Below are 25,286 nucleotides of genomic sequence, written 5' to 3' on the forward strand. Positions count from 1 at the left end.
GCGGGTGGTGAGAAAGGTACAGAGGGCAGGGTTTGGGGGCTGGGAAGGAAAGGGAAAAGATTAGGGTTTGGGGATGATGAAAGGGCTTTCTACGGGTAAGGATGGCAAAGGGTGGCAGTGACGGAAAGTCAGGCAACCTGTCCTGTCCGTCTTTTTGTATCGTGAATTGGAAAGACTGCAAGGGGGAGGGGAGTTGCTTGCGCCCTAAAGGAGGAGTTATTCAGATTCATTGCAGTGGGCGGCGGCTGCAAAACGCACCATTCTTCTTGTTTTTGCTCTGCAAAGCAGCCTTTTCAAGGGTTGGCTTGGGTGACAAAATGTCTTGTGTAGGCGTGGGTTTGTCTCCCTCTCGCTCTCTCTCCCTAAGATGTGTCCGGCATAGGCCAGGGTGCCACTCGAGGCCCAAACCAATTCTGGTTATCGCTTCTCGGCCTTTTGGCTAAGATCAAGTGTAGTATCTGTTCTTATCAGTTTAATATCTGATACGTCCCCTATCTGGGGACCATATATTAAATGGATTTTTAGAACAGGGAGATGGAAAAAGAGCTTGCTCTGTCCACTCCACGCATTGACCTGGTATTGCAGTACCTCCAGGAACGGTGCACCCCTTCTTAACCCAGTTTCCAAAAGCAGAACTCGATTCACCTGATTCATATTAGCCCGATTAGCGAATTGAAATGAATTTTTATCTAACACACTTTTTACTTGCTTTATTCATCCAAATAGCAAACTCATCACCACTCAACTTCACCAACTCTGCTATGTCCCGTGCAGTATCTTGTTGTCAGTCTAATCTAGATCATGTGTAATTGAATGGAATAGATCCCTTTTGGACAAAGTGGAGTCAGATGCTGCAGTGACCACAGGTGTGAGAGGATCTACAATTGGCATCTGGTGTTATCTCTCTGCTTCCACTCCAAATAAAGTTACCTGTTGTTACCTGAACGTCAAATACTAAGAATGGGCGGCCTATGAAAGAATTAGTACTTTCATTAAGTATACTAAACCGGCTAATTGGGAATAGACAAACTGTAAAAAGCCCTCTGAGAAAGCCCCTCTCTAACCTTTGTTAGTAAGCTTTTCTGTAGCCTGCCTGTTGATGTATTTTCGGTTTGAACAGTGCACAACATGAAGAGACGGAACACTGGCGGCTTGTCACAATGCCCCCCGATGACATCACAATAGCGCTGCTGCCTAGAAAACAAGCTGCGCAGAAGAAGTTGTTCTTTGGGTGGGAGGGTGGGCTAGTGGAAGGAGGGGGCAATCTCTTTTTTTCCCGGGTGGTAGGGGGATGACAGGAGAAGGGAAGCGGGTGGTGAGAAAGGTACAGAGGGCAGGGTTTGGGGGCTGGGAAGGAAAGGGAAAAGATTAGGGTTTGGGGATGATGAAAGGGCTTTCTACGGGTAAGGATGGCAAAGGGTGGCAGTGACGGAAAGTCAGGCAACCTGTCCTGTCCGTCTTTTTGTATCGTGAATTGGAAAGACTGCAAGGGGGAGGGGAGTTGCTTGCGCCCTAAAGGAGGAGTTATTCAGATTCATTGCAGTGGGCGGCGGCTGCAAAACGCACCATTCTTCTTGTTTTTGCTCTGCAAAGCAGCCTTTTCAAGGGTTGGCTTGGGTGACAAAATGTCTTGTGTAGGCGTGGGTTTGTCTCCCTCTCGCTCTCTCTCCCTAAGATGTGTCCGGCATAGGCCAGGGTGCCACTCGAGGCCCAAACCAATTCTGGTTATCGCTTCTCGGCCTTTTGGCTAAGATCAAGTGTAGTATCTGTTCTTATCAGTTTAATATCTGATACGTCCCCTATCTGGGGACCATATATTAAATGGATTTTTAGAACAGGGAGATGGAAAAAGAGCTTGCTCTGTCCACTCCACGCATTGACCTGGTATTGCAGTACCTCCAGGAACGGTGCACCCCTTCTTAACCCAGTTTCCAAAAGCAGAACTCGATTCACCTGATTCATATTAGCCCGATTAGCGAATTGAAATGAATTTTTATCTAACACACTTTTTACTTGCTTTATTCATCCAAATAGCAAACTCATCACCACTCAACTTCACCAACTCTGCTATGTCCCGTGCAGTATCTTGTTGTCAGTCTAATCTAGATCATGTGTAATTGAATGGAATAGATCCCTTTTGGACAAAGTGGAGTCAGATGCTGCAGTGACCACAGGTGTGAGAGGATCTACAATTGGCATCTGGTGTTATCTCTCTGCTTCCACTCCAAATAAAGTTACCTGTTGTTACCTGAACGTCAAATACTAAGAATGGGCGGCCTATGAAAGAATTAGTACTTTCATTAAGTATACTAAACCGGCTAATTGGGAATAGACAAACTGTAAAAAGCCCTCTGAGAAAGCCCCTCTCTAACCTTTGTTAGTAAGCTTTTCTGTAGCCTGCCTGTTGATGTATTTTCGGTTTGAACAGTGCACAACATGAAGAGACGGAACACTGGCGGCTTGTCACAATGCCCCCCGATGACATCACAATAGCGCTGCTGCCTAGAAAACAAGCTGCGCAGAAGAAGTTGTTCTTTGGGTGGGAGGGTGGGCTAGTGGAAGGAGGGGGCAATCTCTTTTTTTCCCGGGTGGTAGGGGGATGACAGGAGAAGGGAAGCGGGTGGTGAGAAAGGTACAGAGGGCAGGGTTTGGGGGCTGGGAAGGAAAGGGAAAAGATTAGGGTTTGGGGATGATGAAAGGGCTTTCTACGGGTAAGGATGGCAAAGGGTGGCAGTGACGGAAAGTCAGGCAACCTGTCCTGTCCGTCTTTTTGTATCGTGAATTGGAAAGACTGCAAGGGGGAGGGGAGTTGCTTGCGCCCTAAAGGAGGAGTTATTCAGATTCATTGCAGTGGGCGGCGGCTGCAAAACGCACCATTCTTCTTGTTTTTGCTCTGCAAAGCAGCCTTTTCAAGGGTTGGCTTGGGTGACAAAATGTCTTGTGTAGGCGTGGGTTTGTCTCCCTCTCGCTCTCTCTCCCTAAGATGTGTCCGGCATAGGCCAGGGTGCCACTCGAGGCCCAAACCAATTCTGGTTATCGCTTCTCGGCCTTTTGGCTAAGATCAAGTGTAGTATCTGTTCTTATCAGTTTAATATCTGATACGTCCCCTATCTGGGGACCATATATTAAATGGATTTTTAGAACAGGGAGATGGAAAAAGAGCTTGCTCTGTCCACTCCACGCATTGACCTGGTATTGCAGTACCTCCAGGAACGGTGCACCCCTTCTTAACCCAGTTTCCAAAAGCAGAACTCGATTCACCTGATTCATATTAGCCCGATTAGCGAATTGAAATGAATTTTTATCTAACACACTTTTTACTTGCTTTATTCATCCAAATAGCAAACTCATCACCACTCAACTTCACCAACTCTGCTATGTCCCGTGCAGTATCTTGTTGTCAGTCTAATCTAGATCATGTGTAATTGAATGGAATAGATCCCTTTTGGACAAAGTGGAGTCAGATGCTGCAGTGACCACAGGTGTGAGAGGATCTACAATTGGCATCTGGTGTTATCTCTCTGCTTCCACTCCAAATAAAGTTACCTGTTGTTACCTGAACGTCAAATACTAAGAATGGGCGGCCTATGAAAGAATTAGTACTTTCATTAAGTATACTAAACCGGCTAATTGGGAATAGACAAACTGTAAAAAGCCCTCTGAGAAAGCCCCTCTCTAACCTTTGTTAGTAAGCTTTTCTGTAGCCTGCCTGTTGATGTATTTTCGGTTTGAACAGTGCACAACATGAAGAGACGGAACACTGGCGGCTTGTCACAATGCCCCCCGATGACATCACAATAGCGCTGCTGCCTAGAAAACAAGCTGCGCAGAAGAAGTTGTTCTTTGGGTGGGAGGGTGGGCTAGTGGAAGGAGGGGGCAATCTCTTTTTTTCCCGGGTGGTAGGGGGATGACAGGAGAAGGGAAGCGGGTGGTGAGAAAGGTACAGAGGGCAGGGTTTGGGGGCTGGGAAGGAAAGGGAAAAGATTAGGGTTTGGGGATGATGAAAGGGCTTTCTACGGGTAAGGATGGCAAAGGGTGGCAGTGACGGAAAGTCAGGCAACCTGTCCTGTCCGTCTTTTTGTATCGTGAATTGGAAAGACTGCAAGGGGGAGGGGAGTTGCTTGCGCCCTAAAGGAGGAGTTATTCAGATTCATTGCAGTGGGCGGCGGCTGCAAAACGCACCATTCTTCTTGTTTTTGCTCTGCAAAGCAGCCTTTTCAAGGGTTGGCTTGGGTGACAAAATGTCTTGTGTAGGCGTGGGTTTGTCTCCCTCTCGCTCTCTCTCCCTAAGATGTGTCCGGCATAGGCCAGGGTGCCACTCGAGGCCCAAACCAATTCTGGTTATCGCTTCTCGGCCTTTTGGCTAAGATCAAGTGTAGTATCTGTTCTTATCAGTTTAATATCTGATACGTCCCCTATCTGGGGACCATATATTAAATGGATTTTTAGAACAGGGAGATGGAAAAAGAGCTTGCTCTGTCCACTCCACGCATTGACCTGGTATTGCAGTACCTCCAGGAACGGTGCACCCCTTCTTAACCCAGTTTCCAAAAGCAGAACTCGATTCACCTGATTCATATTAGCCCGATTAGCGAATTGAAATGAATTTTTATCTAACACACTTTTTACTTGCTTTATTCATCCAAATAGCAAACTCATCACCCCTCAACTTCACCAACTCTGCTATGTCCCGTGCAGTATCTTGTTGTCAGTCTAATCTAGATCATGTGTAATTGAATGGAATAGATCCCTTTTGGACAAAGTGGAGTCAGATGCTGCAGTGACCACAGGTGTGAGAGGATCTACAATTGGCATCTGGTGTTATCTCTCTGCTTCCACTCCAAATAAAGTTACCTGTTGTTACCTGAACGTCAAATACTAAGAATGGGCGGCCTATGAAAGAATTAGTACTTTCATTAAGTATACTAAACCGGCTAATTGGGAATAGACAAACTGTAAAAAGCCCTCTGAGAAAGCCCCTCTCTAACCTTTGTTAGTAAGCTTTTCTGTAGCCTGCCTGTTGATGTATTTTCGGTTTGAACAGTGCACAACATGAAGAGACGGAACACTGGCGGCTTGTCACAATGCCCCCCGATGACATCACAATAGCGCTGCTGCCTAGAAAACAAGCTGCGCAGAAGAAGTTGTTCTTTGGGTGGGAGGGTGGGCTAGTGGAAGGAGGGGGCAATCTCTTTTTTTCCCGGGTGGTAGGGGGATGACAGGAGAAGGGAAGCGGGTGGTGAGAAAGGTACAGAGGGCAGGGTTTGGGGGCTGGGAAGGAAAGGGAAAAGATTAGGGTTTGGGGATGATGAAAGGGCTTTCTACGGGTAAGGATGGCAAAGGGTGGCAGTGACGGAAAGTCAGGCAACCTGTCCTGTCCGTCTTTTTGTATCGTGAATTGGAAAGACTGCAAGGGGGAGGGGAGTTGCTTGCGCCCTAAAGGAGGAGTTATTCAGATTCATTGCAGTGGGCGGCGGCTGCAAAACGCACCATTCTTCTTGTTTTTGCTCTGCAAAGCAGCCTTTTCAAGGGTTGGCTTGGGTGACAAAATGTCTTGTGTAGGCGTGGGTTTGTCTCCCTCTCGCTCTCTCTCCCTAAGATGTGTCCGGCATAGGCCAGGGTGCCACTCGAGGCCCAAACCAATTCTGGTTATCGCTTCTCGGCCTTTTGGCTAAGATCAAGTGTAGTATCGTTCGAAAAGGTGGTTTAAGGCTCCGGCCACCTTAGTACAATGATGCAATGCACACTGGAAGGTTGCGCTTGTTAGTACTTTGGGAGGATAGTATATCCATCTAGAGGAAACCATGGCCCTACCAGGATCGAGGCTATTAGACTGAGTAAGTGTGGGGGTTATGGTGCAATGTGCCCCAGGAATGGACACCCTGGAGGGAGTCTGAACTTGCTAGGTTGGGACCCTGGTAAGCCTCAGACTCTGTCGCACGCCGCGCCTTGCCTATTCATACTTTCCAAGCATATTGCCCTATCCCGGCCTTCTGGCTAAGAAGGGAAATTTTTATAATCCCGGTCGGAGGTCCGGTCAGCTTTGGGCTGAGAAACCAACACCCGGTTGGAGGTCCGGGGCAGCTTTGGCTGAGAAACCAACACCCGGTTGGAGGTCCGGTTAGCCTTGGGCTGAGAAACCAACACCCGGTTGGAGGTCCGGTCAGCCTTGGGCTGAGAAACCAACACCCGGTTGGAGGTCCGGTCAGCCTTGTGCTGAGAAACCAACACCGGTTGACGGTCCGGGCAGTCTCGGCTGCGAAACCAACGACTAGTAGCTCCCTACTCCACTTGGGTAAGATGCCTCGGTGGACGCTGGGAGCAACAACAAGGCTCAACCAGGCTTCGGCTTGGGGGAGCACCGAAGATCCCTGACCCTCGCTGTGGCCTTCTGGCTCGGAGGGACGGGGTTGATTTTTGGGGATCCTCTTCTCACGGAGGGGTCCACACGAATCCTAGCCTTTGCACTGTTTTTGGTGTGACTTCGGTCATGCATTTTTGCGGTGCTTTGGAAAGCTTCATTAAATAAAAAAAATCTGTTCTTATCAGTTTAATATCTGATACGTCCCCTATCTGGGGACCATATATTAAATGGATTTTTAGAACAGGGAGATGGAAAAAGAGCTTGCTCTGTCCACTCCACGCATTGACCTGGTATTGCAGTACCTCCAGGAACGGTGCACCCCTTCTTAACCCAGTTTCCAAAAGCAGAACTCGATTCACCTGATTCATATTAGCCCGATTAGCGAATTGAAATGAATTTTTATCTAACACACTTTTTACTTGCTTTATTCATCCAAATAGCAAACTCATCACCACTCAACTTCACCAACTCTGCTATGTCCCGTGCAGTATCTTGTTGTCAGTCTAATCTAGATCATGTGTAATTGAATGGAATAGATCCCTTTTGGACAAAGTGGAGTCAGATGCTGCAGTGACCACAGGTGTGAGAGGATCTACAATTGGCATCTGGTGTTATCTCTCTGCTTCCACTCCAAATAAAGTTACCTGTTGTTACCTGAACGTCAAATACTAAGAATGGGCGGCCTATGAAAGAATTAGTACTTTCATTAAGTATACTAAACCGGCTAATTGGGAATAGACAAACTGTAAAAAGCCCTCTGAGAAAGCCCCTCTCTAACCTTTGTTAGTAAGCTTTTCTGTAGCCTGCCTGTTGATGTATTTTCGGTTTGAACAGTGCACAACATGAAGAGACGGAACACTGGCGGCTTGTCACAATGCCCCCCGATGACATCACAATAGCGCTGCTGCCTAGAAAACAAGCTGCGCAGAAGAAGTTGTTCTTTGGGTGGGAGGGTGGGCTAGTGGAAGGAGGGGGCAATCTCTTTTTTTCCCGGGTGGTAGGGGGATGACAGGAGAAGGGAAGCGGGTGGTGAGAAAGGTACAGAGGGCAGGGTTTGGGGGCTGGGAAGGAAAGGGAAAAGATTAGGGTTTGGGGATGATGAAAGGGCTTTCTACGGGTAAGGATGGCAAAGGGTGGCAGTGACGGAAAGTCAGGTAACCTGTCCTGTCCGTCTTTTTGTATCGTGAATTGGAAAGACTGCAAGGGGGAGGGGAGTTGCTTGCGCCCTAAAGGAGGAGTTATTCAGATTCATTGCAGTGGGCGGCGGCTGCAAAACGCACCATTCTTCTTGTTTTTGCTCTGCAAAGCAGCCTTTTCAAGGGTTGGCTTGGGTGACAAAATGTCTTGTGTAGGCGTGGGTTTGTCTCCCTCTCGCTCTCTCTCCCTAAGATGTGTCCGGCATAGGCCAGGGTGCCACTCGAGGCCCAAACCAATTCTGGTTATCGCTTCTCGGCCTTTTGGCTAAGATCAAGTGTAGTATCTGTTCTTATCAGTTTAATATCTGATACGTCCCCTATCTGGGGACCATATATTAAATGGATTTTTAGAACAGGGAGATGGAAAAAGAGCTTGCTCTGTCCACTCCACGCATTGACCTGGTATTGCAGTACCTCCAGGAACGGTGCACCCCTTCTTAACCCAGTTTCCAAAAGCAGAACTCGATTCACCTGATTCATATTAGCCCGATTAGCGAATTGAAATGAATTTTTATCTAACACACTTTTTACTTGCTTTATTCATCCAAATAGCAAACTCATCACCACTCAACTTCACCAACTCTGCTATGTCCCGTGCAGTATCTTGTTGTCAGTCTAATCTAGATCATGTGTAATTGAATGGAATAGATCCCTTTTGGACAAAGTGGAGTCAGATGCTGCAGTGACCACAGGTGTGAGAGGATCTACAATTGGCATCTGGTGTTATCTCTCTGCTTCCACTCCAAATAAAGTTACCTGTTGTTACCTGAACGTCAAATACTAAGAATGGGCGGCCTATGAAAGAATTAGTACTTTCATTAAGTATACTAAACCGGCTAATTGGGAATAGACAAACTGTAAAAAGCCCTCTGAGAAAGCCCCTCTCTAACCTTTGTTAGTAAGCTTTTCTGTAGCCTGCCTGTTGATGTATTTTCGGTTTGAACAGTGCACAACATGAAGAGACGGAACACTGGCGGCTTGTCACAATGCCCCCCGATGACATCACAATAGCGCTGCTGCCTAGAAAACAAGCTGCGCAGAAGAAGTTGTTCTTTGGGTGGGAGGGTGGGCTAGTGGAAGGAGGGGGCAATCTCTTTTTTTCCCGGGTGGTAGGGGGATGACAGGAGAAGGGAAGCGGGTGGTGAGAAAGGTACAGAGGGCAGGGTTTGGGGGCTGGGAAGGAAAGGGAAAAGATTAGGGTTTGGGGATGATGAAAGGGCTTTCTACGGGTAAGGATGGCAAAGGGTGGCAGTGACGGAAAGTCAGGCAACCTGTCCTGTCCGTCTTTTTGTATCGTGAATTGGAAAGACTGCAAGGGGGAGGGGAGTTGCTTGCGCCCTAAAGGAGGAGTTATTCAGATTCATTGCAGTGGGCGGCGGCTGCAAAACGCACCATTCTTCTTGTTTTTGCTCTGCAAAGCAGCCTTTTCAAGGGTTGGCTTGGGTGACAAAATGTCTTGTGTAGGCGTGGGTTTGTCTCCCTCTCGCTCTCTCTCCCTAAGATGTGTCCGGCATAGGCCAGGGTGCCACTCGAGGCCCAAACCAATTCTGGTTATCGCTTCTCGGCCTTTTGGCTAAGATCAAGTGTAGTATCTGTTCTTATCAGTTTAATATCTGATACGTCCCCTATCTGGGGACCATATATTAAATGGATTTTTAGAACAGGGAGATGGAAAAAGAGCTTGCTCTGTCCACTCCACGCATTGACCTGGTATTGCAGTACCTCCAGGAACGGTGCACCCCTTCTTAACCCAGTTTCCAAAAGCAGAACTCGATTCACCTGATTCATATTAGCCCGATTAGCGAATTGAAATGAATTTTTATCTAACACACTTTTTACTTGCTTTATTCATCCAAATAGCAAACTCATCACCACTCAACTTCACCAACTCTGCTATGTCCCGTGCAGTATCTTGTTGTCAGTCTAATCTAGATCATGTGTAATTGAATGGAATAGATCCCTTTTGGACAAAGTGGAGTCAGATGCTGCAGTGACCACAGGTGTGAGAGGATCTACAATTGGCATCTGGTGTTATCTCTCTGCTTCCACTCCAAATAAAGTTACCTGTTGTTACCTGAACGTCAAATACTAAGAATGGGCGGCCTATGAAAGAATTAGTACTTTCATTAAGTATACTAAACCGGCTAATTGGGAATAGACAAACTGTAAAAAGCCCTCTGAGAAAGCCCCTCTCTAACCTTTGTTAGTAAGCTTTTCTGTAGCCTGCCTGTTGATGTATTTTCGGTTTGAACAGTGCACAACATGAAGAGACGGAACACTGGCGGCTTGTCACAATGCCCCCCGATGACATCACAATAGCGCTGCTGCCTAGAAAACAAGCTGCGCAGAAGAAGTTGTTCTTTGGGTGGGAGGGTGGGCTAGTGGAAGGAGGGGGCAATCTCTTTTTTTCCCGGGTGGTAGGGGGATGACAGGAGAAGGGAAGCGGGTGGTGAGAAAGGTACAGAGGGCAGGGTTTGGGGGCTGGGAAGGAAAGGGAAAAGATTAGGGTTTGGGGATGATGAAAGGGCTTTCTACGGGTAAGGATGGCAAAGGGTGGCAGTGACGGAAAGTCAGGCAACCTGTCCTGTCCGTCTTTTTGTATCGTGAATTGGAAAGACTGCAAGGGGGAGGGGAGTTGCTTGCGCCCTAAAGGAGGAGTTATTCAGATTCATTGCAGTGGGCGGCGGCTGCAAAACGCACCATTCTTCTTGTTTTTGCTCTGCAAAGCAGCCTTTTCAAGGGTTGGCTTGGGTGACAAAATGTCTTGTGTAGGCGTGGGTTTGTCTCCCTCTCGCTCTCTCTCCCTAAGATGTGTCCGGCATAGGCCAGGGTGCCACTCGAGGCCCAAACCAATTCTGGTTATCGCTTCTCGGCCTTTTGGCTAAGATCAAGTGTAGTATCTGTTCTTATCAGTTTAATATCTGATACGTCCCCTATCTGGGGACCATATATTAAATGGATTTTTAGAACAGGGAGATGGAAAAAGAGCTTGCTCTGTCCACTCCACGCATTGACCTGGTATTGCAGTACCTCCAGGAACGGTGCACCCCTTCTTAACCCAGTTTCCAAAAGCAGAACTCGATTCACCTGATTCATATTAGCCCGATTAGCGAATTGAAATGAATTTTTATCTAACACACTTTTTACTTGCTTTATTCATCCAAATAGCAAACTCATCACCACTCAACTTCACCAACTCTGCTATGTCCCGTGCAGTATCTTGTTGTCAGTCTAATCTAGATCATGTGTAATTGAATGGAATAGATCCCTTTTGGACAAAGTGGAGTCAGATGCTGCAGTGACCACAGGTGTGAGAGGATCTACAATTGGCATCTGGTGTTATCTCTCTGCTTCCACTCCAAATAAAGTTACCTGTTGTTACCTGAACGTCAAATACTAAGAATGGGCGGCCTATGAAAGAATTAGTACTTTCATTAAGTATACTAAACCGGCTAATTGGGAATAGACAAACTGTAAAAAGCCCTCTGAGAAAGCCCCTCTCTAACCTTTGTTAGTAAGCTTTTCTGTAGCCTGCCTGTTGATGTATTTTCGGTTTGAACAGTGCACAACATGAAGAGACGGAACACTGGCGGCTTGTCACAATGCCCCCCGATGACATCACAATAGCGCTGCTGCCTAGAAAACAAGCTGCGCAGAAGAAGTTGTTCTTTGGGTGGGAGGGTGGGCTAGTGGAAGGAGGGGGCAATCTCTTTTTTTCCCGGGTGGTAGGGGGATGACAGGAGAAGGGAAGCGGGTGGTGAGAAAGGTACAGAGGGCAGGGTTTGGGGGCTGGGAAGGAAAGGGAAAAGATTAGGGTTTGGGGATGATGAAAGGGCTTTCTACGGGTAAGGATGGCAAAGGGTGGCAGTGACGGAAAGTCAGGCAACCTGTCCTGTCCGTCTTTTTGTATCGTGAATTGGAAAGACTGCAAGGGGGAGGGGAGTTGCTTGCGCCCTAAAGGAGGAGTTATTCAGATTCATTGCAGTGGGCGGCGGCTGCAAAACGCACCATTCTTCTTGTTTTTGCTCTGCAAAGCAGCCTTTTCAAGGGTTGGCTTGGGTGACAAAATGTCTTGTGTAGGCGTGGGTTTGTCTCCCTCTCGCTCTCTCTCCCTAAGATGTGTCCGGCATAGGCCAGGGTGCCACTCGAGGCCCAAACCAATTCTGGTTATCGCTTCTCGGCCTTTTGGCTAAGATCAAGTGTAGTATCTGTTCTTATCAGTTTAATATCTGATACGTCCCCTATCTGGGGACCATATATTAAATGGATTTTTAGAACAGGGAGATGGAAAAAGAGCTTGCTCTGTCCACTCCACGCATTGACCTGGTATTGCAGTACCTCCAGGAACGGTGCACCCCTTCTTAACCCAGTTTCCAAAAGCAGAACTCGATTCACCTGATTCATATTAGCCCGATTAGCGAATTGAAATGAATTTTTATCTAACACACTTTTTACTTGCTTTATTCATCCAAATAGCAAACTCATCACCACTCAACTTCACCAACTCTGCTATGTCCCGTGCAGTATCTTGTTGTCAGTCTAATCTAGATCATGTGTAATTGAATGGAATAGATCCCTTTTGGACAAAGTGGAGTCAGATGCTGCAGTGACCACAGGTGTGAGAGGATCTACAATTGGCATCTGGTGTTATCTCTCTGCTTCCACTCCAAATAAAGTTACCTGTTGTTACCTGAACGTCAAATACTAAGAATGGGCGGCCTATGAAAGAATTAGTACTTTCATTAAGTATACTAAACCGGCTAATTGGGAATAGACAAACTGTAAAAAGCCCTCTGAGAAAGCCCCTCTCTAACCTTTGTTAGTAAGCTTTTCTGTAGCCTGCCTGTTGATGTATTTTCGGTTTGAACAGTGCACAACATGAAGAGACGGAACACTGGCGGCTTGTCACAATGCCCCCCGATGACATCACAATAGCGCTGCTGCCTAGAAAACAAGCTGCGCAGAAGAAGTTGTTCTTTGGGTGGGAGGGTGGGCTAGTGGAAGGAGGGGGCAATCTCTTTTTTTCCCGGGTGGTAGGGGGATGACAGGAGAAGGGAAGCGGGTGGTGAGAAAGGTACAGAGGGCAGGGTTTGGGGGCTGGGAAGGAAAGGGAAAAGATTAGGGTTTGGGGATGATGAAAGGGCTTTCTACGGGTAAGGATGGCAAAGGGTGGCAGTGACGGAAAGTCAGGCAACCTGTCCTGTCCGTCTTTTTGTATCGTGAATTGGAAAGACTGCAAGGGGGAGGGGAGTTGCTTGCGCCCTAAAGGAGGAGTTATTCAGATTCATTGCAGTGGGCGGCGGCTGCAAAACGCACCATTCTTCTTGTTTTTGCTCTGCAAAGCAGCCTTTTCAAGGGTTGGCTTGGGTGACAAAATGTCTTGTGTAGGCGTGGGTTTGTCTCCCTCTCGCTCTCTCTCCCTAAGATGTGTCCGGCATAGGCCAGGGTGCCACTCGAGTCCCAAACCAATTCTGGTTATCGCTTCTCGGCCTTTTGGCTAAGATCAAGTGTAGTATCTGTTCTTATCAGTTTAATATCTGATACGTCCCCTATCTGGGGACCATATATTAAATGGATTTTTAGAACAGGGAGATGGAAAAAGAGCTTGCTCTGTCCACTCCACGCATTGACCTGGTATTGCAGTACCTCCAGGAACGGTGCACCCCTTCTTAACCCAGTTTCCAAAAGCAGAACTCGATTCACCTGATTCATATTAGCCCGATTAGCGAATTGAAATGAATTTTTATCTAACACACTTTTTACTTGCTTTATTCATCCAAATAGCAAACTCATCACCACTCAACTTCACCAACTCTGCTATGTCCCGTGCAGTATCTTGTTGTCAGTCTAATCTAGATCATGTGTAATTGAATGGAATAGATCCCTTTTGGACAAAGTGGAGTCAGATGCTGCAGTGACCACAGGTGTGAGAGGATCTACAATTGGCATCTGGTGTTATCTCTCTGCTTCCACTCCAAATAAAGTTACCTGTTGTTACCTGAACGTCAAATACTAAGAATGGGCGGCCTATGAAAGAATTAGTACTTTCATTAAGTATACTAAACCGGCTAATTGGGAATAGACAAACTGTAAAAAGCCCTCTGAGAAAGCCCCTCTCTAACCTTTGTTAGTAAGCTTTTCTGTAGCCTGCCTGTTGATGTATTTTCGGTTTGAACAGTGCACAACATGAAGAGACGGAACACTGGCGGCTTGTCACAATGCCCCCCGATGACATCACAATAGCGCTGCTGCCTAGAAAACAAGCTGCGCAGAAGAAGTTGTTCTTTGGGTGGGAGGGTGGGCTAGTGGAAGGAGGGGGCAATCTCTTTTTTTCCCGGGTGGTAGGGGGATGACAGGAGAAGGGAAGCGGGTGGTGAGAAAGGTACAGAGGGCAGGGTTTGGGGGCTGGGAAGGAAAGGGAAAAGATTAGGGTTTGGGGATGATGAAAGGGCTTTCTACGGGTAAGGATGGCAAAGGGTGGCAGTGACGGAAAGTCAGGCAACCTGTCCTGTCCGTCTTTTTGTATCGTGAATTGGAAAGACTGCAAGGGGGAGGGGAGTTGCTTGCGCCCTAAAGGAGGAGTTATTCAGATTCATTGCAGTGGGCGGCGGCTGCAAAACGCACCATTCTTCTTGTTTTTGCTCTGCAAAGCAGCCTTTTCAAGGGTTGGCTTGGGTGACAAAATGTCTTGTGTAGGCGTGGGTTTGTCTCCCTCTCGCTCTCTCTCCCTAAGATGTGTCCGGCATAGGCCAGGGTGCCACTCGAGGCCCAAACCAATTCTGGTTATCGCTTCTCGGCCTTTTGGCTAAGATCAAGTGTAGTATCTGTTCTTATCAGTTTAATATCTGATACGTCCCCTATCTGGGGACCATATATTAAATGGATTTTTAGAACAGGGAGATGGAAAAAGAGCTTGCTCTGTCCACTCCACGCATTGACCTGGTATTGCAGTACCTCCAGGAACGGTGCACCCCTTCTTAACCCAGTTTCCAAAAGCAGAACTCGATTCACCTGATTCATATTAGCCCGATTAGCGAATTGAAATGAATTTTTATCTAACACACTTTTTACTTGCTTTATTCATCCAAATAGCAAACTCATCACCACTCAACTTCACCAACTCTGCTATGTCCCGTGCAGTATCTTGTTGTCAGTCTAATCTAGATCATGTGTAATTGAATGGAATAGATCCCTTTTGGACAAAGTGGAGTCAGATGCTGCAGTGACCACAGGTGTGAGAGGATCTACAATTGGCATCTGGTGTTATCTCTCTGCTTCCACTCCAAATAAAGTTACCTGTTGTTACCTGAACGTCAAATACTAAGAATGGGCGGCCTATGAAAGAATTAGTACTTTCATTAAGTATACTAAACCGGCTAATTGGGAATAGACAAACTGTAAAAAGCCCTCTGAGAAAGCCCCTCTCTAACCTTTGTTAGTAAGCTTTTCTGTAGCCTGCCTGTTGATGTATTTTCGGTTTGAACAGTGCACAACATGAAGAGACGGAACACTGGCGGCTTGTCACAATGCCCCCCGATGACATCACAATAGCGCTGCTGCCTAGAAAACAAGCTGCGCAGAAGAAGTTGTTCTTTGGGTGGGAGGGTGGGCTAGTGGAAGGAGGGGGCAATCTCTTTTTTTCCCGGGTGGTAGGGGGATGACAGGAGAAGGGAAGCGGGTGGTGAGAAAGGTACAGAGGGCAGGGTTTGGGGGCTGGGAAGGAAAGGGAAAAGATTAGGGTTTGGGGATGATGAAAGGGCTTTCTACGGGTAAGGATGGCAAAGGGTGGCAGTGACGGAAAGTCAGGCAACCTGTCCTGTCCGTCTTTTTGTATCGTGAATTGGAAAGACTGCAAGGGGGAGGGGAGTTGCTTGCGCCCTAAAGGAGGAGTTATTCAGATTCATTGCAGTGGGCGGCGGCTGCAAAACGCACCATTCTTCTTGTTTTTGCTCTGCAAAGCAGCCTTTTCAAGGGTTGGCTTGGGTGACAAAATGTCTTGTGTAGGCGTGGGTTTGTCTCCCTCTCGCTCTCTCTCCCTAAGATGTGTCCGGCATAGGCCAGGGTGCCACTCGAGGCCCAAACCAATTCTGGTTATCGCTTCTCGGCCTTTTGGCTAAGATCAAGTGTAGTATCTGTTCTTATCAGTTTAATATCTGATACGTCCCCTATCTGGGGACCATATATTAAATGGATTTTTAGAACAGGGAGATGGAAAAAGAGCTTGCTCTGTCCACTCCACGCATTGACCTGGTATTGCAGTACCTCCAGGAACGGTGCACCCCTTCTTAACCCAGTTTCCAAAAGCAGAACTCGATTCACCTGATTCATATTAGCCCGATTAGCGAATTGAAATGAATTTTTATCTAACACACTTTTTACTTGCTTTATTCATCCAAATAGCAAACTCATCACCACTCAACTTCACCAACTCTGCTATGTCCCGTGCAGTATCTTGTTGTCAGTCTAATCTAGATCATGTGTAATTGAATGGAATAGATCCCTTTTGGACAAAGTGGAGTCAGATGCTGCAGTGACCACAGGTGTGAGAGGATCTACAATTGGCATCTGGTGTTATCTCTCTGCTTCCACTCCAAATAAAGTTACCTGTTGTTACCTGAACGTCAAATACTAAGAATGGGCGGCCTATGAAAGAATTAGTACTTTCATTAAGTATACTAAACCGGCTAATTGGGAATAGACAAACTGTAAAAAGCCCTCTGAGAAAGCCCCTCTCTAACCTTTGTTAGTAAGCTTTTCTGTAGCCTGCCTGTTGATGTATTTTCGGTTTGAACAGTGCACAACATGAAGAGACGGAACACTGGCGGCTTGTCACAATGCCCCCCGATGACATCACAATAGCGCTGCTGCCTAGAAAACAAGCTGCGCAGAAGAAGTTGTTCTTTGGGTGGGAGGGTGGGCTAGTGGAAGGAGGGGGCAATCTCTTTTTTTCCCGGGTGGTAGGGGGATGACAGGAGAAGGGAAGCGGGTGGTGAGAAAGGTACAGAGGGCAGGGTTTGGGGGCTGGGAAGGAAAGGGAAAAGATTAGGGTTTGGGGATGATGAAAGGGCTTTCTACGGGTAAGGATGGCAAAGGGTGGCAGTGACGGAAAGTCAGGCAACCTGTCCTGTCCGTCTTTTTGTATCGTGAATTGGAAAGACTGCAAGGGGGAGGGGAGTTGCTTGCGCCCTAAAGGAGGAGTTATTCAGATTCATTGCAGTGGGCGGCGGCTGCAAAACGCACCATTCTTCTTGTTTTTGCTCTGCAAAGCAGCCTTTTCAAGGGTTGGCTTGGGTGACAAAATGTCTTGTGTAGGCGTGGGTTTGTCTCCCTCTCGCTCTCTCTCCCTAAGATGTGTCCGGCATAGGCCAGGGTGCCACTCGAGGCCCAAACCAATTCTGGTTATCGCTTCTCGGCCTTTTGGCTAAGATCAAGTGTAGTATCTGTTCTTATCAGTTTAATATCTGATACGTCCCCTATCTGGGGACCATATATTAAATGGATTTTTAGAACAGGGAGATGGAAAAAGAGCTTGCTCTGTCCACTCCACGCATTGACCTGGTATTGCAGTACCTCCAGGAACGGTGCACCCCTTCTTAACCCAGTTTCCAAAAGCAGAACTCGATTCACCTGATTCATATTAGCCCGATTAGCGAATTGAAATGAATTTTTATCTAACACACTTTTTACTTGCTTTATTCATCCAAATAGCAAACTCATCACCACTCAACTTCACCAACTCTGCTATGTCCCGTGCAGTATCTTGTTGTCAGTCTAATCTAGATCATGTGTAATTGAATGGAATAGATCCCTTTTGGACAAAGTGGAGTCAGATGCTGCAGTGACCACAGGTGTGAGAGGATCTACAATTGGCATCTGGTGTTATCTCTCTGCTTCCACTCCAAATAAAGTTACCTGTTGTTACCTGAACGTCAAATACTAAGAATGGGCGGCCTATGAAAGAATTAGTACTTTCATTAAGTATACTAAACCGGCTAATTGGGAATAGACAAACTGTAAAAAGCCCTCTGAGAAAGCCCCTCTCTAACCTTTGTTAGTAAGCTTTTCTGTAGCCTGCCTGTTGATGTATTTTCGGTTTGAACAGTGCACAACATGAAGAGACGGAACACTGGCGGCTTGTCACAATGCCCCCCGATGACATCACAATAGCGCTGCTGCCTAGAAAACAAGCTGCGCAGAAGAAGTTGTTCTTTGGGTGGGAGGGTGGGCTAGTGGAAGGAGGGGGCAATCTCTTTTTTTCCCGGGTGGTAGGGGGATGACAGGAGAAGGGAAGCGGGTGGTGAGAAAGGTACAGAGGGCAGGGTTTGGGGGCTGGGAAGGAAAGGGAAAAGATTAGGGTTTGGGGATGATGAAAGGGCTTTCTACGGGTAAGGATGGCAAAGGGTGGCAGTGACGGAAAGTCAGGCAACCTGTCCTGTCCGTCTTTTTGTATCGTGAATTGGAAAGACTGCAAGGGGGAGGGGAGTTGCTTGCGCCCTAAAGGAGGAGTTATTCAGATTCATTGCAGTGGGCGGCGGCTGCAAAACGCACCATTCTTCTTGTTTTTGCTCTGCAAAGCAGCCTTTTCAAGGGTTGGCTTGGGTGACAAAATGTCTTGTGTAGGCGTGGGTTTGTCTCCCTCTCGCTCTCTCTCCCTAAGATGTGTCCGGCATAGGCCAGGGTGCCACTCGAGGCCCAAACCAATTCTGGTTATCGCTTCTCGGCCTTTTGGCTAAGATCAAGTGTAGTATCTGTTCTTATCAGTTTAATATCTGATACGTCCCCTATCTGGGGACCATATATTAAATGGATTTTTAGAACAGGGAGATGGAAAAAGAGCTTGCTCTGTCCACTCCACGCATTGACCTGGTATTGCAGTACCTCCAGGAACGGTGCACCCCTTCTTAACCCAGTTTCCAAAAGCAGAACTCGATTCACCTGATTCATATTAGCCCGATTAGCGAATTGAAATGAATTTTTATCTAACACACTTTTTACTTGCTTTATTCATCCAAATAGCAAACTCATCACCACTCAACTTCACCAACTCTGCTATGTCCCGTGCAGTATCTTGTTGTCAGTCTAATCTAGATCATGTGTAATTGAATGGAATAGATCCCTTTTGGACAAAGTGGAGTCAGATGCTGCAGTGACCACAGGTGTGAGAGGATCTACAATTGGCATCTGGTGTTATCTCTCTGCTTCCACTCCAAATAAAGTTACCTGTTGTTACCTGAACGTCAAATACTAAGAATGGGCGGCCTATGAAAGAATTAGTACTTTCATTAAGTATACTAAACCGGCTAATTGGGAATAGACAAACTGTAAAAAGCCCTCTGAGAAAGCCCCTCTCTAACCTTTGTTAGTAAGCTTTTCTGTAGCCTGCCTGTTGATGTATTTTCGGTTTGAACAGTGCACAACATGAAGAGACGGAACACTGGCGGCTTGTCACAATGCCCCCCGATGACATCACAATAGCGCTGCTGCCTAGAAAACAAGCTGCGCAGAAGAAGTTGTTCTTTGGGTGGGAGGGTGGGCTAGTGGAAGGAGGGGGCAATCTCTTTTTTTCCCGGGTGGTAGGGGGATGACAGGAGAAGGGAAGCGGGTGGTGAGAAAGGTACAGAGGGCAGGGTTTGGGGGCTGGGAAGGAAAGGGAAAAGATTAGGGTTTGGGGATGATGAAAGGGCTTTCTACGGGTAAGGATGGCAAAGGGTGGCAGTGACGGAAAGTCAGGCAACCTTTCCTGTCCGTCTTTTTGTATCGTGAATTGGAAAGACTGCAAGGGGGAGGGGAGTTGCTTGCGCCCTAAAGGAGGAGTTATTCAGATTCATTGCAGTGGGCGGCGGCTGCAAAACGCACCATTCTTCTTGTTTTTGCTCTGCAAAGCAGCCTTTTCAAGGGTTGGCTTGGGAGACAAAATGTCTTGTGTAGGCGTGGGTTTGTCTCCCTCTCGCTCTCTCTCCCTAAGATGTGTCCGGCATAGGCCAGGGTGCCACTCGAGGCCCAAACCAATTCTGGTTATCGCTTCTCGGCCTTTTGGCTAAGATCAAGTGTAGTATCTGTTCTTATCAGTTTAATATCTGATACGTCCCCTATCTGGGGACCATATATTAAATGGATTTTTAGAACAGGGAGATGGAAAAAGAGCTTGCTCTGTCCACTCCACGCATTGACCTGGTATTGCAGTACCTCCAGGAACGGTGCACCCCTTCTTAACCCAGTTTCCAAAAGCAGAACTCGATTCACCTGATTCATATTAGCCCGATTAGCGAATTGAAATGAATTTTTATCTAACACACTTTTTACTTGCTTTATTCATCCAAATAGCAAACTCATCACCACTCAACTTCACCAACTCTGCTATGTCCCGTGCAGTATCTTGTTGTCAGTCTAATCTAGATCATGTGTAATTGAATGGAATAGATCCCTTTTGGACAAAGTGGAGTCAGATGCTGCAGTGACCACAGGTGTGAGAGGATCTACAATTGGCATCTGGTGTTATCTCTCTGCTTCCACTCCAAATAAAGTTACCTGTTGTTACCTGAACGTCAAATACTAAGAATGGGCGGCCTATGAAAGAATTAGTACTTTCATTAAGTATACTAAACCGGCTAATTGGGAATAGACAAACTGTAAAAAGCCCTCTGAGAAAGCCCCTCTCTAACCTTTGTTAGTAAGCTTTTCTGTAGCCTGCCTGTTGATGTATTTTCGGTTTGAACAGTGCACAACATGAAGAGACGGAACACTGGCGGCTTGTCACAATGCCCCCCGATGACATCACAATAGCGCTGCTGCCTAGAAAACAAGCTGCGCAGAAGAAGTTGTTCTTTGGGTGGGAGGGTGGGCTAGTGGAAGGAGGGGGCAATCTCTTTTTTTCCCGGGTGGTAGGGGGATGACAGGAGAAGGGAAGCGGGTGGTGAGAAAGGTACAGAGGGCAGGGTTTGGGGGCTGGGAAGGAAAGGGAAAAGATTAGGGTTTGGGGATGATGAAAGGGCTTTCTACGGGTAAGGATGGCAAAGGGTGGCAGTGACGGAAAGTCAGGCAACCTGTCCTGTCCGTCTTTTTGTATCGTGAATTGGAAAGACTGCAAGGGGGAGGGGAGTTGCTTGCGCCCTAAAGGAGGAGTTATTCAGATTCATTGCAGTGGGCGGCGGCTGCAAAACGCACCATTCTTCTTGTTTTTGCTCTGCAAAGCAGCCTTTTCAAGGGTTGGCTTGGGTGACAAAATGTCTTGTGTAGGCGTGGGTTTGTCTCCCTCTCGCTCTCTCTCCCTAAGATGTGTCCGGCATAGGCCAGGGTGCCACTCGAGGCCCAAACCAATTCTGGTTATCGCTTCTCGGCCTTTTGGCTAAGATCAAGTGTAGTATCTGTTCTTATCAGTTTAATATCTGATACGTCCCCTATCTGGGGACCATATATTAAATGGATTTTTAGAACAGGGAGATGGAAAAAGAGCTTGCTCTGTCCACTCCACGCATTGACCTGGTATTGCAGTACCTCCAGGAACGGTGCACCCCTTCTTAACCCAGTTTCCAAAAGCAGAACTCGATTCACCTGATTCATATTAGCCCGATTAGCGAATTGAAATGAATTTTTATCTAACACACTTTTTACTTGCTTTATTCATCCAAATAGCAAACTCATCACCACTCAACTTCACCAACTCTGCTATGTCCCGTGCAGTATCTTGTTGTCAGTCTAATCTAGATCATGTGTAATTGAATGGAATAGATCCCTTTTGGACAAAGTGGAGTCAGATGCTGCAGTGACCACAGGTGTGAGAGGATCTACAATTGGCATCTGGTGTTATCTCTCTGCTTCCACTCCAAATAAAGTTACCTGTTGTTACCTGAACGTCAAATACTAAGAATGGGCGGCCTATGAAAGAATTAGTACTTTCATTAAGTATACTAAACCGGCTAATTGGGAATAGACAAACTGTAAAAAGCCCTCTGAGAAAGCCCCTCTCTAACCTTTGTTAGTAAGCTTTTCTGTAGCCTGCCTGTTGATGTATTTTCGGTTTGAACAGTGCACAACATGAAGAGACGGAACACTGGCGGCTTGTCACAATGCCCCCCGATGACATCACAATAGCGCTGCTGCCTAGAAAACAAGCTGCGCAGAAGAAGTTGTTCTTTGGGTGGGAGGGTGGGCTAGTGGAAGGAGGGGGCAATCTCTTTTTTTCCCGGGTGGTAGGGGGATGACAGGAGAAGGGAAGCGGGTGGTGAGAAAGGTACAGAGGGCAGGGTTTGGGGGCTGGGAAGGAAAGGGAAAAGATTAGGGTTTGGGGATGATGAAAGGGCTTTCTACGGGTAAGGATGGCAAAGGGTGGCAGTGACGGAAAGTCAGGCAACCTGTCCTGTCCGTCTTTTTGTATCGTGAATTGGAAAGACTGCAAGGGGGAGGGGAGTTGCTTGCGCCCTAAAGGAGGAGTTATTCAGATTCATTGCAGTGGGCGGCGGCTGCAAAACGCACCATTCTTCTTGTTTTTGCTCTGCAAAGCAGCCTTTTCAAGGGTTGGCTTGGGTGACAAAATGTCTTGTGTAGGCGTGGGTTTGTCTCCCTCTCGCTCTCTCTCCCTAAGATGTGTCCGGCATAGGCCAGGGTGCCACTCGAGGCCCAAACCAATTCTGGTTATCGCTTCTCGGCCTTTTGGCTAAGATCAAGTGTAGTATCTGTTCTTATCAGTTTAATATCTGATACGTCCCCTATCTGGGGACCATATATTAAATGGATTTTTAGAACAGGGAGATGGAAAAAGAGCTTGCTCTGTCCACTCCACGCATTGACCTGGTATTGCAGTACCTCCAGGAACGGTGCACCCCTTCTTAACCCAGTTTCCAAAAGCAGAACTCGATTCACCTGATTCATATTAGCCCGATTAGCGAATTGAAATGAATTTTTATCTAACACACTTTTTACTTGCTTTATTCATCCAAATAGCAAACTCATCACCACTCAACTTCACCAACTCTGCTATGTCCCGTGCAGTATCTTGTTGTCAGTCTAATCTAGATCATGTGTAATTGAATGGAATAGATCCCTTTTGGACAAAGTGGAGTCAGATGCTGCAGTGACCACAGGTGTGAGAGGATCTACAATTGGCATCTGGTGTTATCTCTCTGCTTCCACTCCAAATAAAGTTACCTGTTGTTACCTGAACGTCAAATACTAAGAATGGGCGGCCTATGAAAGAATTAGTACTTTCATTAAGTATACTAAACCGGCTAATTGGGAATAGACAAACTGTAAAAAGCCCTCTGAGAAAGCCCCTCTCTAACCTTTGTTAGTAAGCTTTTCTGTAGCCTGCCTGTTGATGTATTTTCGGTTTGAACAGTGCACAACATGAAGAGACGGAACACTGGCGGCTTGTCACAATGCCCCCCGATGACATCACAATAGCGCTGCTGCCTAGAAAACAAGCTGCGCAGAAGAAGTTGTTCTTTGGGTGGGAGGGTGGGCTAGTGGAAGGAGGGGGCAATCTCTTTTTTTCCCGGGTGGTAGGGGGATGACAGGAGAAGGGAAGCGGGTGGTGAGAAAGGTACAGAGGGCAGGGTTTGGGGGCTGGGAAGGAAAGGGAAAAGATTAGGGTTTGGGGATGATGAAAGGGCTTTCTACGGGTAAGGATGGCAAAGGGTGGCAGTGACGGAAAGTCAGGCAACCTGTCCTGTCCGTCTTTTTGTATCATGAATTGGAAAGACTGCAAGGGGGAGGGGAGTTGCTTGCACCCTAAAGGAGGAGTTATTCAGATTCATTGCAGTGGGCGGCGGCTGCAAAACGCACCATTCTTCTTGTTTTTGCTCTGCAAAGCAGCCTTTTCAAGGGTTGGCTTGGGTGACAAAATGTCTTGTGTAGGCGTGGGTTTGTCTCCCTCTCGCTCTCTCTCCCTAAGATGTGTCCGGCATAGGCCAGGGTGCCACTCGAGGCCCAAACCAATTCTGGTTATCGCTTCTCGGCCTTTTGGCCAAGATCAAGTGTAGTATCTGTTCTTATCAGTTTAATATCTGATACGTCCCCTATCTGGGGACCATATATTAAATGGATTTTTAGAACAGGGAGATGGAAAAAGAGCTTGCTCTGTCCACTCCACGCATTGACCTGGTATTGCAGTACCTCCAGGAACGGTGCACCCCTTCTTAACCCAGTTTCCAAAAGCAGAACTCGATTCACCTGATTCATATTAGCCCGATTAGCGAATTGAAATGAATTTTTATCTAACACACTTTTTACTTGCTTTATTCATCCAAATAGCAAACTCATCACCACTCAACTTCACCAACTCTGCTATGTCCCGTGCAGTATCTTGTTGTCAGTCTAATCTAGATCATGTGTAATTGAATGGAATAGATCCCTTTTGGACAAAGTGGAGTCAGATGCTGCAGTGACCACAGGTGTGAGAGGATCTACAATTGGCATCTGGTGTTATCTCTCTGCTTCCACTCCAAATAAAGTTACCTGTTGTTACCTGAACGTCAAATACTAAGAATGGGCGGCCTATGAAAGAATTAGTACTTTCATTAAGTATACTAAACCGGCTAATTGGGAATAGACAAACTGTAAAAAGCCCTCTGAGAAAGCCCCTCTCTAACCTTTGTTAGTAAGCTTTTCTGTAGCCTGCCTGTTGATGTATTTTCGGTTTGAACAGTGCACAACATGAAGAGACGGAACACTGGCGGCTTGTCACAATGCCCCCCGATGACATCACAATAGCGCTGCTGCCTAGAAAACAAGCTGCGCAGAAGAAGTTGTTCTTTGGGTGGGAGGGTGGGCTAGTGGAAGGAGGGGGCAATCTCTTTTTTTCCCGGGTGGTAGGGGGATGACAGGAGAAGGGAAGCGGGTGGTGAGAAAGGTACAGAGGGCAGGGTTTGGGGGCTGGGAAGGAAAGGGAAAAGATTAGGGTTTGGGGATGATGAAAGGGCTTTCTACGGGTAAGGATGGCAAAGGGTGGCAGTGACGGAAAGTCAGGCAACCTGTCCTGTCCGTCTTTTTGTATCGTGAATTGGAAAGACTGCAAGGGGGAGGGGAGTTGCTTGCACCCTAAAGGAGGAGTTATTCAGATTCATTGCAGTGGGCGGCGGCTGCAAAACGCACCATTCTTCTTGTTTTTGCTCTGCAAAGCAGCCTTTTCAAGGGTTGGCTTGGGTGACAAAATGTCTTGTGTAGGCGTGGGTTTGTCTCCCTCTCGCTCTCTCTCCCTAAGATGTGTCCGGCATAGGCCAGGGTGCCACTCGAGGCCCAAACCAATTCTGGTTATCGCTTCTCGGCCTTTTGGCTAAGATCAAGTGTAGTATCTGTTCTTGATACAAGTAAAATATATCTTTGTACCGTGTTAGCCAGTAGAGATAAAAAAATTGTTTAAAAGAACAGAGAGTCCTCAGTGGTTGATACCTTTTAATGGCTAACTGAAAAGATGGTAATAATTGCAAGCTTTCGAGACTACTCAGGTCTCTTCATCAGGCATGGTATAAACACAAAATCTGAAGAGTCACGTATTTATACACAACAGGACTTAGAATAGTGCAGTAAAAAGAAAAAAAAAAAAAAAAAAAAAAAAAAAAAAAAAAAAAAAAAAAAGGAACAAGTTATATGAAACAGAAACTGTTCTGTTTCATATAACTTGTTCTTTTTTTTTTTTTTTTTTTTCTTTTTACTGCACTATTCTAAGTCCTGTTGTGTATAAATACGTGACTCTTCAGATTTTGTGTTATACCATGCCTGATGAAGAGACC

The 25,286-nt window shown here is 46.8% G+C and overlaps 18 non-coding genes and 2 pseudogenes across 18 annotated transcripts; all 20 read left to right on the plus strand.

Moving 5' to 3' along the window:
• The first annotated feature begins 419 nt into the window (after positions 1 to 419).
• Positions 420 to 610, plus strand: LOC142284659 (U2 spliceosomal RNA). The gene has a single exon (XR_012746146.1). It is a non-coding gene; the product is annotated as a U2 spliceosomal RNA (small nuclear RNA).
• Positions 611 to 1,727: 1,117 nt separating this feature from the next.
• On the plus strand, positions 1,728 to 1,918 carry LOC142284660 (U2 spliceosomal RNA). Its single transcript, XR_012746147.1, has one exon. It is a non-coding gene; the product is annotated as a U2 spliceosomal RNA (small nuclear RNA).
• Positions 1,919 to 3,035: 1,117 nt separating this feature from the next.
• Positions 3,036 to 3,226, plus strand: LOC142284662 (U2 spliceosomal RNA). Its single transcript, XR_012746148.1, has one exon. It is a non-coding gene; the product is annotated as a U2 spliceosomal RNA (small nuclear RNA).
• A 1,117-nt stretch (positions 3,227 to 4,343) lies between these two features.
• On the plus strand, positions 4,344 to 4,534 carry LOC142284663 (U2 spliceosomal RNA). Its single transcript, XR_012746149.1, has one exon. It is a non-coding gene; the product is annotated as a U2 spliceosomal RNA (small nuclear RNA).
• A 1,117-nt stretch (positions 4,535 to 5,651) lies between these two features.
• LOC142284621 (U2 spliceosomal RNA) lies at positions 5,652 to 5,793 on the plus strand (annotated as a pseudogene).
• Positions 5,794 to 6,490: 697 nt separating this feature from the next.
• LOC142284614 (U2 spliceosomal RNA) lies at positions 6,491 to 6,688 on the plus strand. The gene has a single exon (XR_012746108.1). It is a non-coding gene; the product is annotated as a U2 spliceosomal RNA (small nuclear RNA).
• A 1,117-nt stretch (positions 6,689 to 7,805) lies between these two features.
• On the plus strand, positions 7,806 to 7,996 carry LOC142284664 (U2 spliceosomal RNA). Its single transcript, XR_012746150.1, has one exon. It is a non-coding gene; the product is annotated as a U2 spliceosomal RNA (small nuclear RNA).
• A 1,117-nt stretch (positions 7,997 to 9,113) lies between these two features.
• Positions 9,114 to 9,304, plus strand: LOC142284538 (U2 spliceosomal RNA). The gene has a single exon (XR_012746036.1). It is a non-coding gene; the product is annotated as a U2 spliceosomal RNA (small nuclear RNA).
• Positions 9,305 to 10,421: 1,117 nt separating this feature from the next.
• Positions 10,422 to 10,612, plus strand: LOC142284539 (U2 spliceosomal RNA). The gene has a single exon (XR_012746037.1). It is a non-coding gene; the product is annotated as a U2 spliceosomal RNA (small nuclear RNA).
• Positions 10,613 to 11,729: 1,117 nt separating this feature from the next.
• Positions 11,730 to 11,920, plus strand: LOC142284540 (U2 spliceosomal RNA). The gene has a single exon (XR_012746039.1). It is a non-coding gene; the product is annotated as a U2 spliceosomal RNA (small nuclear RNA).
• Positions 11,921 to 13,037: 1,117 nt separating this feature from the next.
• LOC142284541 (U2 spliceosomal RNA) lies at positions 13,038 to 13,228 on the plus strand. Its single transcript, XR_012746040.1, has one exon. It is a non-coding gene; the product is annotated as a U2 spliceosomal RNA (small nuclear RNA).
• A 1,117-nt stretch (positions 13,229 to 14,345) lies between these two features.
• Positions 14,346 to 14,536, plus strand: LOC142284542 (U2 spliceosomal RNA). The gene has a single exon (XR_012746041.1). It is a non-coding gene; the product is annotated as a U2 spliceosomal RNA (small nuclear RNA).
• A 1,117-nt stretch (positions 14,537 to 15,653) lies between these two features.
• Positions 15,654 to 15,844, plus strand: LOC142284544 (U2 spliceosomal RNA). Its single transcript, XR_012746043.1, has one exon. It is a non-coding gene; the product is annotated as a U2 spliceosomal RNA (small nuclear RNA).
• A 1,117-nt stretch (positions 15,845 to 16,961) lies between these two features.
• Positions 16,962 to 17,152, plus strand: LOC142284545 (U2 spliceosomal RNA). The gene has a single exon (XR_012746044.1). It is a non-coding gene; the product is annotated as a U2 spliceosomal RNA (small nuclear RNA).
• A 1,117-nt stretch (positions 17,153 to 18,269) lies between these two features.
• LOC142284547 (U2 spliceosomal RNA) lies at positions 18,270 to 18,460 on the plus strand. The gene has a single exon (XR_012746045.1). It is a non-coding gene; the product is annotated as a U2 spliceosomal RNA (small nuclear RNA).
• Positions 18,461 to 19,577: 1,117 nt separating this feature from the next.
• On the plus strand, positions 19,578 to 19,768 carry LOC142284548 (U2 spliceosomal RNA). Its single transcript, XR_012746046.1, has one exon. It is a non-coding gene; the product is annotated as a U2 spliceosomal RNA (small nuclear RNA).
• A 1,117-nt stretch (positions 19,769 to 20,885) lies between these two features.
• On the plus strand, positions 20,886 to 21,076 carry LOC142284549 (U2 spliceosomal RNA). The gene has a single exon (XR_012746047.1). It is a non-coding gene; the product is annotated as a U2 spliceosomal RNA (small nuclear RNA).
• A 1,117-nt stretch (positions 21,077 to 22,193) lies between these two features.
• LOC142284550 (U2 spliceosomal RNA) lies at positions 22,194 to 22,384 on the plus strand. Its single transcript, XR_012746048.1, has one exon. It is a non-coding gene; the product is annotated as a U2 spliceosomal RNA (small nuclear RNA).
• A 1,117-nt stretch (positions 22,385 to 23,501) lies between these two features.
• LOC142284605 (U2 spliceosomal RNA) lies at positions 23,502 to 23,692 on the plus strand. The gene has a single exon (XR_012746100.1). It is a non-coding gene; the product is annotated as a U2 spliceosomal RNA (small nuclear RNA).
• A 1,117-nt stretch (positions 23,693 to 24,809) lies between these two features.
• On the plus strand, positions 24,810 to 24,964 carry LOC142284618 (U2 spliceosomal RNA; annotated as a pseudogene).
• The last annotated feature ends 322 nt before the right edge of the window (positions 24,965 to 25,286 follow it).

This window comes from Anomaloglossus baeobatrachus, unplaced genomic scaffold, assembly GCF_048569485.1.
Source record: "Anomaloglossus baeobatrachus isolate aAnoBae1 unplaced genomic scaffold, aAnoBae1.hap1 Scaffold_572, whole genome shotgun sequence".
Lineage (NCBI taxonomy): Eukaryota > Metazoa > Chordata > Amphibia > Anura > Aromobatidae > Anomaloglossus > Anomaloglossus baeobatrachus.